General features: G+C 48.8%; 1 protein-coding gene and 1 non-coding gene across 2 annotated transcripts in view; both read right to left on the bottom strand.

Moving 5' to 3' along the window:
• Positions 1–17612, bottom strand: part of LOC139273419 (histone H2A) — a 605799-nt gene that overhangs the window by 565353 nt on the left and 22834 nt on the right. The window lies entirely within an intron of this gene.
• Positions 4389–4500, bottom strand: LOC139274477 (U5 spliceosomal RNA). The gene has a single exon (XR_011595534.1). It is a non-coding gene; the product is annotated as a U5 spliceosomal RNA (small nuclear RNA).

The raw sequence follows: 17612 nt of genomic DNA, 5'->3' as shown, positions 1-17612 counted from the left end.
GAGGGTGATGATGCCTTTCCTCATTGATTCTGACATACTGCCAGCCAGAAGCATACCCTCATACACTTCCAGCAAGTCTGGGCCCATCCAGTCCCACAGAGCCGAATACAACTCGACCGGTAAGCCATCGCTTCCGGGAGTTTTACTTGTCGCAAGGGACTGAACGGCCTTTGTCATCTCGTCCAGAGTTAACGGGTGGTCCAGACTCTCCCGCTCGCTGTCATCTAGGACCTCCGTGATAGACGACAGGAATGACTGGGAGGCCGCGCGGTCTGTGGGCTTGACGTCATACAGCCTGGCATAGAAGAATTTGCTGATCCTCAGCATGTCAGGCTGCGAAAACATAACAGAACTGTCTTCTTCCTTTAGGCTGGTGATCACAGAGCTCCCCCTGTGTACCTTTTGGAAGAAGAAGCGCGAACATGTGTCATCCTGCTCGATGGAGCGGACTCTGGAGCGGAAAATGATTTTGGAGGACTCTGAGGCAAAGAGCAAGGCTTGCTGGCCCTTCACCTCTTCGAGTTCCTCTGCGACATTGACCCCCATCGACTGCAACAGGAGCAGGTTTTGCACGCTCTTCTAGAGTTGGGACAATTCCCTCTGTCTCCCTCTCGCCTCCTGAACACCTTTGAGGATGAAGAACCTCTTGATGTTTGTCTTGATTGTTTCCCACCAGTGCATCGGGGAATCGCAGAGGGGCTTTACGGTTCTCCAACCTTTGTAATCCCTCTTGAGTTCCTCCACGTTTTCCGGAGTCAACAGTTTCACGTTCAGCTTCCATATCCCTCTGCCAACTTTCTGGTTTTCCTGTGGGCAACAGTCGGCCAGTAGGAGGCAGTGGTCAGAGAAGAACACCGGTGTGACGTCGGTGGATCTGACCTTGAGCGTGTGGGACACAAACAGGAAGTCAATTCTGGAACGGATGGACTCGTCTGGTCTCGGCCAGGTGTATCTGCGCGGTGCTCCGTCTTCAGGGTTGCTGAAGACGTCGCACAGCTTGGTGTCTTTTACAGCATCCATCAGGAGTTTGGACGTGGCGTCCAGTTTGCTGTCGGCTCTGCTGGATCGTCCAGCCGCATCGATGATGCAGTTGAAGTCACCACCCAGAATGACCGGCCTGGACATCGCCAGCAGCAGTGGGAGTTGCTGGAAGAGGGCCAGCCACTCGCTTCTGAGAGGCGAGGCATACACGTTAATTAGCCTTAAAGGAGAATTTTTGTACATTACATCTGCTACGAGGAGGCGGACGCCCACCACCTCCTTAACTTCAGTGATGGTGAAGTGGCCTCCCCACAGCAGAATGCCTAGGCCGGAAGACCAGCAGTCGTTGCCTCCTGACCATATGGATGGTCCATGGGCCCACCATTGTGACCACTGCCGGTAACTGCTGAAGTGCAGCAGCCCGCACTCCTGCAAGAACAGCAGGTCTGCTTTGACCTTGGCGAGGTACCCCAAGGTGGAAACACATCGTGTAGTGGATTTTACGCTACGCACGTTAATAGATGCAATTTTTAAATCCATGTTTAAGTTACAGGTTACAGTTCAAAACATTTACATTTCAAATAAACTGTCCTTTACATTGGAGACCTGTCCAGTGGCCGGTTCCTGCAAACATAGATTTTCAATGTAAAAGTCTACGTCACCTGGGCTGGCATACTGGTCTTTTTTTTCAATATCAAAATATACTTTATTCATATAAAAATTTGTACAGTACATTCAAAAGCAGTTCAGTACATTTAGCTGCGGTCAGCAATCCCATACACTACATTTGGCTGCTGACGGCAGTTCCGTTCGATACATTTCCTTGCTTTTCATTTCAAGTACAGTTCAGTACAATACGGGATACATTTTAGTACATTCGACAAATTACATTACATGTGTCACAATACAGGACACGGAATGGGTGATGGTACATTTACATTTTTTCTTTTCAACGGGCATAACGAAACAGACCTTGCATTATACATGGCACTATATAGGTGTTTACAGATCATGGTGCTCCATGTACACAAAAAAGAAGTTACAAGTACGGCCCGAGGGGAGTTTTGAACTGAATCCTGCCCCCGGGTTTATCGTGACAGAAGGACTTTAAACTTTGGTCCTTCCCCACCGTGCCTTTGCGGCGACTGCACCAATTTTAAGTGCATCCCTCAGCACGTAATCCTGGATCTTGGATTGCGCCAGTCTGCAACACGCAGACGTGGACATCTCCTTGCTCTGGAAGACCAGCAAGTTTCGGCAAGACCAAAGAGCGTCTTTGACCGAGTTGATGGCCCTCCAGCAGCAGGTGATGTCTGTCTCGGTGTGTGTCCCTGGGAACAGTCCGTAGAGCACAGAGTCCTGTGTTACGGAGCTGCTTGGGATGAACCTCGACAGCAACCACTGCATCTCTTTCCAAACCTGCCTTGCGAAGGCGCAATCCTGAAGGAGATGGGAGACAGTTTTGTCCACCCGCAGCCGACTCGGGGGCACCATGCCGTGTTGCTGAGACGTCGGCTGTGCATGAAAGCTCTGACGGGTAAGGCCCTCCTCACTGCCAACCAAGCTACGTCATGGTGCTTGTGTGAAAGCTCTGGTGATGAGATGTTCTGCCAAACGAGCTTAACCGACCGATCAGGGAACCACCCGACAGGGTCCACCCTCTCCTTCTTTCGTAGGGCGTCCAGGATCTTACGTGCTGACCACTGTTTTATGGCCTTGTGGTCAAAGGGGTTTTTTGTGAAAAACTTTTCCACGAAGGACAGGTGGACAGTCAACAATGGGGACAGGTAGAAACTCAGCACGTAGTGACACTTGGTGTTTGCGTACTGGGGGTCTGTGCACAGCTTGATGCAGCCGCACACAAAGGTGGCCATCAGGATGAGGGCCACATTCGGAACATCCTATCCTCCACTGTCCAGAGATTTGTACATTGTGTCTCTGCGGACACGCTCCATTTTGGACCTCCAGACAAAGTGGAAGACGGCCCGGAAGACTGCCGTGGCACAGGAGCGAGAGATGAGCCAGACCTGTGCCAAGTGCCGCAAACCCGAGAGCACCTCACTCCTGATGACCAGGTTCTTTCCTGCCATGGAGAGGAAGCGCAGCTTCCACTATCCCAGTTTTTGCTTCATTTGGCGATACACTCTTCCCAGTTTTTGGCGCACGCCCCGTCCGCTCCGAACCATATTCCCAACACCTTCAGGTAATCTGGCTTAACGGTGAAGGGGATAAAGGATCGGTCGGCCCAGTTGCCAAAGAACATGGACTCGATTTTGCTGCGATTGACCTTCGCCCCCGAGGCCAGTTCAAACTGGTCGCAGATTGTGAGCAATCTGCGGACCGACTGCGGATCCGAGCAAAAGATGGCCATGTCGTCCACGACCTGAGCGCCTCCGCTGCCTGGGATCATCACCCCTCTAATGCCCGCATCCTTCCTGATGGACCCGGCAAAGGGCTCGACACAACATCACAAACAAGAGAGACGAGAGAGAGGACAGCCTTGCCTGACTCCAGATCTGATCGGAAAGCTTTCAGTTTCCCACCCGTTGATTAGAACTGCGCTACAGTTATACACGGTATTGGTGAGACCACACCTGGAATACTGCGTGCAGTTTTGGTTTCCATATTTACGAAAGGATATACTTGCTTTGGAGGCAGTTCAGAGAAGGTTCACTAAGTTGATTCCAGAGATGAGGGGGTTGACTTATGAGGAAAGGTTGAGTAGGTTGAGCCTCTACTCATTGGAATTCAGAAGAATGAGAAGTGATGTTATGAGGGGGCTTGACAAGGTGGATGCAGTGAGGATGTTTCCACTGATGGGGGAGACTAGAACTAGAGGGCATAATCTTAGAATAAGGGGCCGCCCATTTAAACAGAGATGAGAAGAAATTTCTTCTCTCAGAGGCTTAGAAATCTGGAATTTGCTGCCTCGGAGACCTGTTGAAGTTGGGACATTGAATAAATTTAAGACAGAAATAGACAGTTTCTTGAGTGATAAGTGGTTATGGGGAGCGGGCGGGGAAGTGGAGCTGAGTCCATGATCAGATCAGCCATGATCTTATTGAATGGCGGAGCAGGCTCGACGAGCCGTATTACCTACTCCTATTTCTTATGTTTAGCTCTGTCAAGCCCGTGTGGTGGCTGGTGTGCAAAGACCACACGTGAAAACAATCCACACACAGTCATCCTTCCACGCTCCAAGATTTAGTTCGGGATCTGGAGTTTTCAGATTCTTCTGAAAGCTGGCGACCCCCAGGTGGGCAAGTTAACTCCCACAAACAAGTGCTTTACTACGACATTCACAATTACAATAAGTAAATAACCAAATCATCAGTAGTTATCAGAACCTGTATAAAGCCACAACTACTACATAATGCAAAGATCAGTCTGTTTTTGAACAATAAGACAGCCCACAAAAGCAGGGCCTCGAAAAATTAATTAAAACTCTGAATTTACTCTCCACGGAAATCTTTAGCAAAAGGCGAAAGATTTATACGATCTGAAGAGAAACCAGAGTGTACTGACTATTTACGCGCAGCTCCTCGCCCCCAAGTGACGGCTTGCCTCTTTAACGTTGTGCTGAGCCGCTAGAACTAACTTCCAGAAAAAATATATTACCACAAATCAATACAGCGCGAGGGAAAGTAACTGGAAACTTCAGTGTCCGTGAAAATCAGTTAAACCTGAAGTTTATTTTAGTTTCTTGCTAAGTATTATGAAGAACATTGTGGATATGTAAATGAGCTTGAGCTTTGTGTGGGCTGGGTTTACAGTGACGTGTCCAATTCTTCGGTACAACTTTACTTCGGGGTTTTATTCTCTCTCGGTGTGTTTGAAACTCAAGGTAAACATTTTGGATCAGTGCGGTTTCTGCTCGTGAGCAAACGTGTTTTATTTCATACAGGAAGTCATTAACACAATGAGAGCAGACACAGAGCTCAGAGCCGTGCACTGTCCACGTCTAGTATCCATTTCACTGATTTCAATTATATAAACCAGACTTGTTGATGTATTGGTCTGAATTTTTTTTTATTTCAAAATATACTTTATTCATATAAAAATTTGTACAGTACATTCAAAAGCAGTTCAGTACATTTAGCTGTGGTCAGCAATCCCATACACTACATTTGGCTGCTGACGGCAGTTCCGTTAGATACATTTCCTTGCTTTTCAGTTCAAGTACAATTCGGTACAATACGGGATACATTGTAGTACATTCAACAAATTACATTACATGTGTCACTATACAGTACACGGAATGGGTGACGGTACATTTACATTTTTTTTTCTTTTCAACGTGCATTAGGAAACAGACCTTGCATTGTACATGGCACTACATAGGTGTTTACAGATCATGGTGCTCCATGTACACAAAAAAGAAGTTACAAGTACGGCCCGAGGGGAGTTTTGTACTGATTCCTGCCCCCGGGTTTACCGTGGCAGAAGGCCTTTAAACTGTGGCCCTTCCCCACCGTGCCTTTGCGGCAACTGCACCAATTTTAAGTGCGTCCCTCAGCACGTAATCCTGGATCTTGGATTGCGCCAGTCTACAACACGCAGACATGGTCATCTCCTTGCTCTGGAAGACCGGCAAGTTTCGGCAAGACCAAAGTGCGTCTTTCACCAAGTTGATGGCCCTCCAGCAGCAGGTGATGTCTGTCTCGGTGCGTGTCCCTGGGAACAGCCCGTACAGCACAGAGTCCTGTGTTACGGAGCTGCTCGGGATGAACCTTGACAGCAACCACTGCATCTCTTTCCAGACCTGCCTTGCAAAGGCGCAATCTTGAAGGTGACAGTCTCATCCGCCCCGCAGCCGACTCGGGAGCACTGTGCCGTGCTGCTGAGACGTCGGCTGTGCATGAACGTTCTGACGGGTAGGGCCCTCCTCACCGCCAACCAAGCTACGTCTTGGTGCTTGTGTGAAAGCTCTGGCGATGAGACGTTCTGCCAAACGAGTTCGACAGTCCGCTCAGGGAACCACCCGACAGGGTCCACCCTCTCCTTCTTTCGTAGGGCGTCCAGGGCCTTACGTGCTGACCACTGTTTCATGGCTTTGTGGTCAAACGGGTTTTTTGTGAAAAACTTTTCCACGAAGGACAGGTGGACAGGCATGGTCCAACTGGTGGGGCCATTTCGCGGCAGCATGGACAGGCCCATTCTTCGCAACACCGGGAACAGGTAGAACCTCAGCACGTAGTGACATTTGGTGTTTGCATACTGGGGGTCTGTGCACAGCTTGATGCAGCTGCACACAAAGGTGGCCATCAGGATGAGGGCCATGTTCGGAACATCCTTTCCTCCATTGTCCACAGATTTTTACATTGTGTCTCTGCGGACACGGTCAATTTTGGACCTCCAGACAAAGTGGAAGACGGCCCGGGTGACTGCCGCGGCACAGGAGCGAGAGATGGGCCAGACCTGTGCCACGTGTAGCAACCCCGAGAGTAGCTCACTCCTGATGACCAGGTTCTTATCTGCCATCGAGAGGAAGCGCAGCTTCCACCATCCCAGTTTTTGCTTCACTTTGGTGATACGCTCTTCCCAGTTTGTGGCGCACGCCCCGTCCGTTCCGAACCATATTCCCAACACCTTCAGGTAATCTGGCTTAACGGTGAAGGGGATAAAGGATCAGTTTATAACCGTGCAGTTATAAAGAAGAAGAAAGCTTCAGACTGCAGGAAGATGGCAAGAGATTGATCTGGTGGGCAGAACAGTGGCAAAGGGAATTCAATCCAGAGGGAGGGCTAACAAGGCAAGGGAATACACATGAAATGGTAGGATACTGAGAGAGGAACAAAGGGACTTTGGAGTGCATGTCCACAGATCCCTGAAAGTAGCAAACCAGATGGATAAGATGACTAAAAGGCATATGGGATACTTGCCTTTATTAGCCGAGGCATAGAATATAAGAGCAGTGAGGTTATGCTTGAACAGTATGAAACATTACTGAGGCCACAGCTGGAGTACTGAATATAGTTCTGGTCACCACATTGCAGGAAAGATGTGATTGCACCAGAGTGGGTACAGAGGAGATTTACGAGGATGTTTCCGGGACTGGAGAATCTTAGCGATGAGGAAAGATTGGATAAGTTGGGTCTGTTTTCTTTGGAACAGCGGAGGCTGACGGGAGACCTAATTGAGGAGTATAAAATTATGAGAGGCCGAGATGGAGTTGATATGATGAACCAATTTCCTTTAGCAGATGCGTCAATAATCAGGGGGCATAGATTTAAAGTAATTGGTAGGAGGTTTAGCAGGGATTTGAGGGCAAATTATTTCACTCAGAAGGTGGTAGGGGTCTGGAACTCACTGCATGAAACGGTGGTGGAGGCAGAAACTCTGACCACATTTAAAAAATACTTGGATATGCACTTGAAGTGTCATAACCTACAGGCCTACGGACCAAGAGCTGGAAAGTGGGACTAGGTTGGATAGCTCTTTGTCAGCCAGCATGGACACGATGGGCCGAATGGCCTCCTTCCATGCTGTAAATTTCTATGATTGTATCAACTCTGCATTGCTGATTCTCTGGATTCTTGTGCATCCCCCACCTCATCATTGGCGGCTGTACCTTTACTTGTCTGGGCCCTAATCTCTAGTATTCCCTTCCTAAACCTCTCCATTTCACTCGTCCTTTAAGACCATTCTTAGAACCTATCTCTGACCACCCTTCTGGTAACCTGTCTCCTTCTTTGGCTCAGTATATTGTTTTGTCTAATTATGCTCATGTGAAGCGACTTGGGGTGATTTACTAAGTTAACGGTGCTATATAAATGAACGAGGTAGTTGTTGTTGTAATGAGCAGTCCATCCTGGCCAATCCCTCTTCACATGTAGTTAGATGGTCCGGTGCATTTATAAAGACCAGGTGGGTTTAGCTGCAGCGATCCATCTGTGTTATTGATCAGACCCTCCTGGTCAGTCTCCCACATGTATCTAGGTGGTTCGATCCATTTACACTGATCAGGGTTGGGCTGTACTGAATCCATTAGTGGTACTGAACCGCTGATCATCGCAGTCCACTGGTGCAGCACAGAAAAGGAATCCAACCGTGATTCACAACATGTTCATCTGTAAACAGCTCAATGACTGTTCTAAACTAACGGGCCGTCAACTGCTCCCTGCAGAGTTCACCGTGTCAGGCCGGACTCGGTCTGTGCTGGAGAGAAGTCAGGATGTGGTGGCTCCGAAAGAGGTTGCGGTAATGGTAAAAATATGAGCGAGGGATGTGAGGCATCGCTTTAATATCCCACAGTGCAGATTATCTGCCTTGCTGGGAGAGAATAAACAACTGATTGAACGCCGGAGCGATGAGAGCCCTGACCACAAACAGGAGAGTGATGGGAAGGATGCAGAGGTAGAAAATATTTCCCCTTTGGATGGTGCCAGCTCCAGCTCGCGGGGTTATGCTGAATATTCGACTGTCCTGTAAAAAGAGCGCATGCCCTTCAGCTGCCAGGGCGAAAGAATGAGTTGACACTGAAACCCCACCTGGGAGTTAAAAAACCGTCAGCTCCAGTTTTATTGGTCAATTACATGTCGTGATGAAACGTGCCCAATTCATTCACGAGAATCTAGTCCAATGTTCAGTGAATCCATAAAACTCAGAGCAAATGATTGTGTGCTTTCCGGCAATCCAAACAATAAAATAAAATGGGCATTGAGTCGGCGGCAGTTGGGTTGGGAGGATGTGGTGAGCAGACGAAAGAAAGGCTCTCAACCAGCAATCGTATATTATACAGCGGGCCAGGAGAGGGCGCCAGAGAGCCGCGCCGGCCCGAGGCAGGTACAGTGACCCACCGGTGGGGAAAGACCAATCTTACAATATACAGCTTACAATAAAGAGGCATCGTGGCAACACCCTCGCTCCAAGCACTGGCATCTGGTTAACTATGTCATCATACAAGCCAGAGATCGCAAGGATGTGCGCATCACCCGCGCGATGACAGGAGCCGACGACTGCTGGATGGACCACCACCTAATCCGATTCATCATCAACATCAACATAGCCCCAAAGTGGAGGGGGCAGCAGAAGCAGTGCCGCAAAAAAGTCAATGCCAGAGCACTTAAGGACCCAGCTAAGAGAGCCCTATACAGCCAGCGCCTCACAACTAACCTGGCGTGCCTTGACAACCCCGAGACGCAGAATGCCCACAGCTCTTGGTCTGCCCACCAGGCCTCCATAACCAGTGCCTGCAAAGAGACACTTGGTTACTCAACCAGGAAGCACCAGGACTGGTTTGATGAGAATGATCAGGAGATCCAAGAGCTAATAGATCGCAAGCGCAGGGCGTTTCTGAGCCTCAGACAACAACCCAATGCGGGAACAGCAAAACAGCATTACAGACAGCTCAAGGCTGAGGTCCAACAAAAACCCGAGACCTAAAGAACAGGTGGTGGATGAAGAAAGCACAGGAGATACAGCAGCTGGCTGACAACCATGATGTGCGAGGATACGTCATCGCAGTCAAGGCCACCTATGGGCCAAACACCCAAGGCCCCATCCCACTGCTGGCCAAGAACGGGGAAACATTCATCAAGGACACCGAAGCAGTCAGGGACCGCTGGAAGGAGCATTTCGAAGATCTCCTCAATCGAGATTCTGCCTTTGACTCGAGTGTTCTCGACTCTATCCCACAGCATGCTACTCGCCACCACCTCAGTGAGACCACAACACTGCACGAGGTAGAAAAAGCCATAAGACAGCTCAAAAACAACAAGGCTATGGGTGCGGACGGAATCCCTGCTGAGGCATTAAAGTATGGAGGAGAGGCACTGCTGGCCGAATACATGACCTCATCTCTATCATCTGGAGGAGGAGAGCATGCCGGGGGATCTCAGAGATGCAGTAATCGTGATCATCTTTAAAAAAGGGGACAAGTCTGACTGCGGCAACTACAGAGGAATCTTCCTGCTATCAGCCACTGGGAATGTCATCGCTAGAGTCCTCCTCAACCGTCTTCTTCCCATGGCCAAGGAGCTCCTCCCAGAGTCACAGTGCGGATTTCGTCCCCTATGGGGCACAATGGACATGATTTTTGCAGTGCGACAGCTACAGGAAAAATGCAGAGAACAGCGCCAGCCCTTATACATGGCTTTCTTCGACCTTACAAAAGCCTTTGACACTGTCAACTGCGAGGGTCTCTGGAGTGTCCTCCTCCATTTCGGATGCCCCCAAAGGTTCGTCACCATCCTCCGCCTGCTCCACAACATGCAGGCCGTGATCGTTACCAACGGATCCATCACAGACCCAATACACGTCCAGACCAGGGTCAAACAGGGCTGCATCATTGCCCCAACCCTCTTCTCAATCTTTCCCGCTGCCATGCTCCAGGTCACAGTCAACAAGCTCCCCGCTGGAGTGGAACTAAGCTACAGAACCAGTGGGAATCTGTTCAACCTGCGCTGCCTCCAGGCCAGATCCAAGACCACCCCAACCTCTATCATCAAGCTACAGTACACGGACGATGCCTGCATCTGCACACATACAGAGGCCGCACTCCAGGACTTAGTCGATGTATTTACTGAGGTGTGCGAAAGCATGGGCCTCACGCTAAACATCTGTAAGGCAAAGGTCCTCCACCAGCCTGTCCACACCGCACAGCACTGTCCCCAAATCATCAAGATCCACGGCGTGGCCCTGGCCACTGTGGACCACTTCCCATATCTCGGGAGCCTCCTATCAACAAGAGCAGGCATCGACGATGAGATCCAACACCGCCTCCAGTGCACCAGTGCAGCCTTCAGTCACCTGAGGAAAAGAGTATTTGAAGACCAGACCCTCAAAACTGCCACCAAGCTCATTGTCTGCAGGGCTGTAGTAATACCTGCCCTCCTGTATGGCTCAGAGACATGGACCATGTACAGTAGACACCTCAAGTTGCTGGAGAGGTATCACCAACGATGTCTCTGCAAGATTGTACAAATCCCCTGGGAGGACAGGTGCACCAACATCAGCGTCCTCACTCAGGCTAACATCCCCAGTATTGAAGCACTGACCACACTCAATCAGCTCCGCTGGGCAGGCCACATAGTCCGCATGCCAGACACGAGACTCCCAAAGCAAGTGCCCCTTCATGGCAAATGAGCGAAAGGTGGGCAGCGGAAACACTACAAGGACACCCTCAAAGCCTCCCTGATAAAGTGCAACATCCCCACTGACACCTTGGACTCCCTGGCCTAAGACAGCCCTAAGTGGAGGAAGTGCATCCAGGAGGGCGCTGAGCATCTCGAGTCTCAACGCCGAGAGCATGCAGAAATCAAGCGCAGACAGCGGAAAGAACGTGCGGTGAACCAGTCCCACCCTCAACGACTATCTGTCCCACTTGTGACAGACTCTGTGGCTCTCGTATTGGACTGTTCAGCCACCAAAGAACTCACTTCAGGAGTGGAAGCAAGTCTTTTTCGATTCCGAGGGACTGCCTATGATGATGATGAATATACAGCGGGCCAGGAGAGGGCGCCAGGGAGCCGCGCCGGCCCGCGGCAGGTACCGAGATCCACCGGTGGGGAAAGACCAATCTTACAATATACAGCGGGCCGGGGAGGGGAGGGGGGCGCCAGAGATCGGCGCCGGCCTGAGGCAGGTACAGTGACCCAGCGGTGGGGAAAGAGTCCGAGGGCAGTTGACTCCTTACCAGCAGATGGCGCCAGGGAGCATCGCCTGCCACAAGTGCAGTGACCCAGCGGCAGGGAAAGGCCCTGAGCGGTGCGGAGAGAGAACAATGAATGGAGGGAACATTGGGCAAGTCCCGTTGCTCCATTCTGTTCCTGCTCAACCTATTTTGCTCTGTGCGCTCTGTGTAGGTGCGACTTTACTCCCGCATACGGAAAGACAAACATCTGTCCTGGAGGCTGGATTTCATCCCTTGGCTCAGAGACATCCAGAGTGACCCCGCCATGATCCCGACAAAGTTTTCTCCGGGCTTCCCGAATCCAATATGTGGCGGAGGCACACGCTCCAGTTAACACCTGATATTCGGATCCTGCCTTGGGTGGGGGCGGGGCGGGAAATCTGGCAGTGAAATCACTGCAGCAATGACATGGGCAATCTGCATTTCGTTTGTGAAACTTTCTAACCACAGCACTGTCTGAGGATGCTGGCTCCTCTCACATTGAAGCCTCACATTCACACACTCTTGGCTTGAGGAAGGACATTCTTGCTATTGAGGGAGTGCAGCGAAGGTTTACCAATCTGATTCCAGGGATGGCTGGGCTGTCATATGAGGAGAGACTGGATCAACTGGGCCTTTATTTACTGGAGTTTAGAAGGATGAGAGGAGATCTCATAGAAACATATAAGATTCTGATGGGATTGGACAGGTTAGATGCGGAAAGAATGTTCCCGATGTTGGGGAAGTCCAGAACCAGGGGACATAGGATAAGGGGAAGACCATTTAGAACTGAGATGAGGAGAAACTTCTTCACTCAGAGAGTTGTTAATCTGTGGAATTCGCTGCCGCAGAGAGTTGTTGATGCCAGTTCATTGGATATATTCAAGAGGGAGTTAGATATGGCCCTTACAGTTAAGGGGATCAAGGGGTATGAAGAGAAAGCAGGAAAGGGGTACTGAAGGAATGGTCAGCCATGATCTTATTGAATGGCGGTGCAGACTCGAAGGGCTGAATGGCCTACTCCTGCACCTATTTTCTATGCTTCTATGTTCTTACTTTGTGTAACTTGTAGGGGCCTCCACGCTGCTCCCTGGCCGCCACTCACCACTCCTTTTATGGCCTCGACCTGCCACTGATGGTCTCTCGCAGGTCGGGACCACCACACTGCTGCTATTTATATTCCTCTCAGTGAGGAATATAAACAGGGACAGTGAATAACAATTGTGATCCAAGTGTGAGGAGCCAGTGTCTCAGAGACTGGGTGAGACTGTGGACACACAGTGTCCCAATGTGAGGAGTTAGTATCTCAGAGACTGGGTGAGACTGCGGACACACTCTGTCCCAATGTGAGGAGTTAGTGTCTCAGAGACTGGGTGAGACTGTGGCCACACAGTGTCCCAGTGTGAGGAGCCAGTGTCTCAGAGACTGGGTGAGACTGTGGCCACACAGTGTCCAAGTGTGAGGAGCCAGTGTCTCAGAGACTGTGTGAGACTGTGGGTACACAGTGTCCCAGTGTGAGGAGTTAGTGTCTTAGAGACTGGGTGAGACTGTGGCCACACAGTGTCCAAATGTGAGGAGTTAGTATCTCAGAGACTGGGTGAGACTGTGGACACACAGTGTCCCAATGTGAGGAGTTAGTATCTCAGAGACTGGATGAGACTGTGGACACACAGTGTCCCAGTGTGAGGAGCCAGTGTCTCAGAGACTGGGTGAGACTGTGGACACACAGTGTCCCAGTGTGAGGAGCCAGTGTCTCAGAGACTGGGTGAGACTGTGGACACACAGTGTCCCAATGTGAGGAGCCAGTGTCTCAGAGACTGGGTGAGACTGTGGACACACAGTGTCCCAGTGTGAGGAGCCAGTGTCTCAGAGACTGGGTGAGAATGTGGACATACAGTGTCCCAGTGTGAGGAGCCAGTGTCTCAGAGACTGGGTGAGACTGTGGACACACAGTGTCCCAGTGTGAGGAGCCAGTGTCTCAGAGACTGGGTGAGACTGTGGACACACAGTGTCCCAGTGTGAGGAGCCAGTGTCTCAGGGATTGGGAACAGGAAGTGTTCCTGGAACCAGTCTGAAGTCCTGCTGTGAAATTAAATCTGCACTACGCCTGGCTCAGATCATCTTCCGTCTCCATTAGGGTAGAACTGACAGCAACAAAATATCCAAAATCTTTATCAAGGAACATTTTAATCCTAATTCCAATTTCATCTTCTCCAGTAATACATCATTGAGAGTCGTGAATAAGGAATGTTATAATCTTTCACAAAAACATCCTTCCATTAAGCAAACGTCAAAGATGTGAAATTTGAGCTGACAGGTTGTGTTTCCCAGTGTGTGAAGGAGCGGCCTGCTCTATCCTCAGACACTCCGGAGCTGCCACCGTTCCATGTTTTAGAATTGAACAGAACCCATTGTCTCCCCGGTTACATCAGTTGTCGCCATGGTCCACATGAAGGAAGTCCGAGGGACTGCCCCATGTCTTCCCGCACTGTACAGAGGGGACATGTTGTGCTGGGATTGGTAAGCTCCATCCCTCTTGCTTTATTATCTCATAAATTCAGCGTCCGTTCTTTATATTATCGGCCCACACCACAGAAAATACTCCCGACCCTGAAAATGGGGCACTAAATCACCCTGAGAGAGACCACAATGGGGCTGGTGTGGGGCATGAAACCATGTTGTACTGGGAGGATCTCTGAGTCTGTGTCTAAGGTCCAGGTGCTGCCTTTAGCCGATACTACAATGGGGCTGGTGTGGGGAGTGAAACCATGGTGTATTGGGAGGCTCTCTGAGTCTGTGTCTGAGGCCATTGTACTGCCTTTGGTCGATACTACAATGCCATCCCAGCACAGTGTTAGAGTTTGAAAATTACACCCCGGGAGATGCTGGGTAGATTCAGATTATTGCAGAATAAAACTGGAGCCAGTAAACTCAGAAATCCCACCAGTGGGTGAAAGCCCTTTTCTCCGGGCTGTAAAAATGAACATTCCCCTGTTGGAATCACTGGCCATGGTGGGGAGAGGCTCGGCTTTTCTCAGAGTAATCGGAGATCAGGGAATTCAGGGAAGAGAGTCTCAGATCCTGGTGCTGAATTTCCATCAATCAACACCGGACCTCAAGTCCCATTCAACTGTGGACAGATTCCAAGAGCTGTTCTCATGTGCTCTGATTCTCTGGGACTATCCCTTTGTGTATAATGGTCTGTCAGGAATGTTTCCTCTCTTTAAAGAGACGTTATAGAATCCTTCAGTGCCTTGCACTCCCTCCGTGGTCTGTGGGGATCTACAGCTGGATCCTCTGCTGGGTTCCAGTTTGTTGTCTCACGGGAGCAGTCACACCAGCAAGGCATCACTCACAGTTTTACTCCTGTGCCCTCAGCCCCACAGGTTTAACTCTATGATCAGTAAGTTCTGGAATCTAATCCTTTTTAATCAGTAATATTTCTCTATTTGGAGTTCCAGATCCGACTCACTCCCCTAGTTTACCAGGAGTTCACTGATCAGGTGTCCCTTCATTTCTTTGCAAAGGTTGTTATTTTCCCATCCTGTGATCCCGGGTCTGCAGCAGTCATGGTACGAGGTTATAATGGAACAGACACCAGATTAGAAAGTCTGTCATTCTATATCCGCCCTTCTGTCTGTTTCCTCTGCCTCACACAGCTGTAAGAGCGGGGCGTATTTGCACTTCCAGGGGCACAGCCATTGGTCAGTCTTACCCTCCTGTCCATAACACAATTATTCTCAGACCATTCATCAAGTTCCCTCCAAACTCTCCGGGACTTTGGCATTACAATGTGGTACAATACACACAACAATGCCTTGTTATTATCTTATGTGTGTCCTTAATGTGAACCATTACAACCCCCTGCCGCCGGCCGCTCTCCCCCTGCCGCTGTCGTGGCTCAGCGCGAGGCTCGGCGGCTTAGCTCTCTCTCTCCCCGCCCAAACGCTCCTGCTGCTTCTCGCCCCGCCGCTTCTCTCCTATCCCCGTCCCTTCTCTCCCCATGCATGACAGAACACGTTCGGGTTGCTGTCAGCAGCTGGCCTCCCGTGGTCCGGAAAATTCTATGGTCCGGCACCGGTAAGGTCCCAAGGATGCTGGGCCAGAGACTGTATAACATTTGGTCCTCTCATCCATTGATATATATTGTGAATAGCTGAGACCCAAGCACCAATCCTTGTGGTACACCACCAGTTACAGCCTGCTAATCTGAAAATGAACCGTTTATTCCTACTCTCTGTTTTCTGTCCATTAACCAATCCTCAACCCATGCTAGTATATTGCCCCCAATCCCTTGAGCCTTAATTTTGTTCAATAACCTCATGTGGCACCTTATCGTATACCTTCTGAAAATCTAAATACACCACATCCACTGGCTCCTCCTTATCTGTTCCGCTAATTACAACCTCAAAAATCTCAACAGATTTCTCAAACATAATTTCCTTTTCATAAAGCCGTGTTGATTCTGCCTAATCTTAATATTCTCTTGGTGCCTGTTACCACATTCTTAATAGAATTCAGCATTTTCCCTACTACTGATGTCAGGCTAACTGGTCTGCAGTTCCCCATTTTTTCTCTCCCTCCTTTCTTAAATAGCCCAGTTACATTTTCTACCTTCTACCGTTCTAGAATCTATGGAATTTTGGAACATGACAACCAATGCATCCACTATTTCTATAGCTACCCTTTTCAATACCCTAGGAGTAGGCCATCAGGTCCAAATGATTTATCGGTTTTCAGTCCCATTATTTTCTCCAATACCATTTTTTTTTTTTACTAATACTAATTTCTTTTAGTTTCTCATTCTCGTTAGACCCTGGGTTCTCCAATAGTTCTGGCAAATTTTTTGCACCTTCTTCCATGAAGACAGACACAAAGTATGTGGTTAATTTCTCTGCCATTTCCTTGTCCCCCATTATAATTTCTCCTATCTCAGCCTGCAGGGGGCCCACATTTATTTTTGCTAATCTTTTCCTTTTTACATACCTATAGAGGCCTTTGCAGTCTGTTATTTTGTCTTTCGATAGTTTACTCTCATTCTAGTTGCCTTTTTTTCCTCAATTTCCTGGTCCTCCTTTGCTGAATGCTAAAATCTTCCCATGCTTACTGCTCTTTTTGGCAGCATTATAAGCATCTTACTTTCATCTAATACTATCTTTAGCTTCTCTTGTTGGTCACGGTTGGATCACTATGTCTGTGGGTTTTTTTGTGCCTTAAATGGTTGTAAATTATGAATTATTTTTTAAAATGATAGTCATTCCTGTTCTACCATCATACCTTTTAATGTAGTTTCTCAATCTACCTGAGCCAACTCTCCCCTCATACCTAGTTTCCTTTGTTTAGATTTAAGATCATAGTTTTGATTTAAGTAAATCACTTTCAAACTTAATGCAAAATTCTATCATGTTATGGTCACTCTTCCCCAAGGGCCACTTTCCTACAAGATTATTAATTAACCCTTTCTTATTGAATAATACTAGATCTAAAATAGCCTGTTCCCTAGTTGGTTCCTCAATATATTGATCTAGAAAACCATCTTGTATACCTTCCATGAATTCTTCCTCCACGCTATTACTGCAAGTTTGGTTTTCCCAGTCTATATGCAGATGAAAGTCCCCCATAATTACTGTATTACCTTTGTTACAAGCACCATTAATTTCCTGATTTATACTGTGCCCTACATTACCACTATAAACAACTCCCCCCAATGTTTTCTGCCCCTTGCTGTTTTTTAGCTCCACCCAAACGGATCCTACTTCTTGATTTTCCGATCCAAGATCCTTTCCCTCTGCTGTCTTTAGCCCATCCTTTATTATCAGGGTTACGCCTCCTCCTTTTCCATTTTGCCATTTCTTCTAAAAATTCGGTATTCTGGAATATTTAGTTCCCAACCATGGTCATGTTGCAACCATGTCTCTGTAATGGCTATTAGATTAAACCTATTAATTTCTATCTGTGCTATTAATTCATCTATTTTATTGCAAATACTTCATGCATTCAGATACAGTGCCTTTAGCTT

Source organism: Pristiophorus japonicus, chromosome 9 (assembly GCF_044704955.1).
Source record: "Pristiophorus japonicus isolate sPriJap1 chromosome 9, sPriJap1.hap1, whole genome shotgun sequence".
In the NCBI taxonomy this organism is placed as follows: Eukaryota; Metazoa; Chordata; class Chondrichthyes; family Pristiophoridae; genus Pristiophorus; species Pristiophorus japonicus.
Note: the sequence above shows the minus strand (reverse complement) of the source record. Positions and strands in the feature narration are given on the sequence as shown.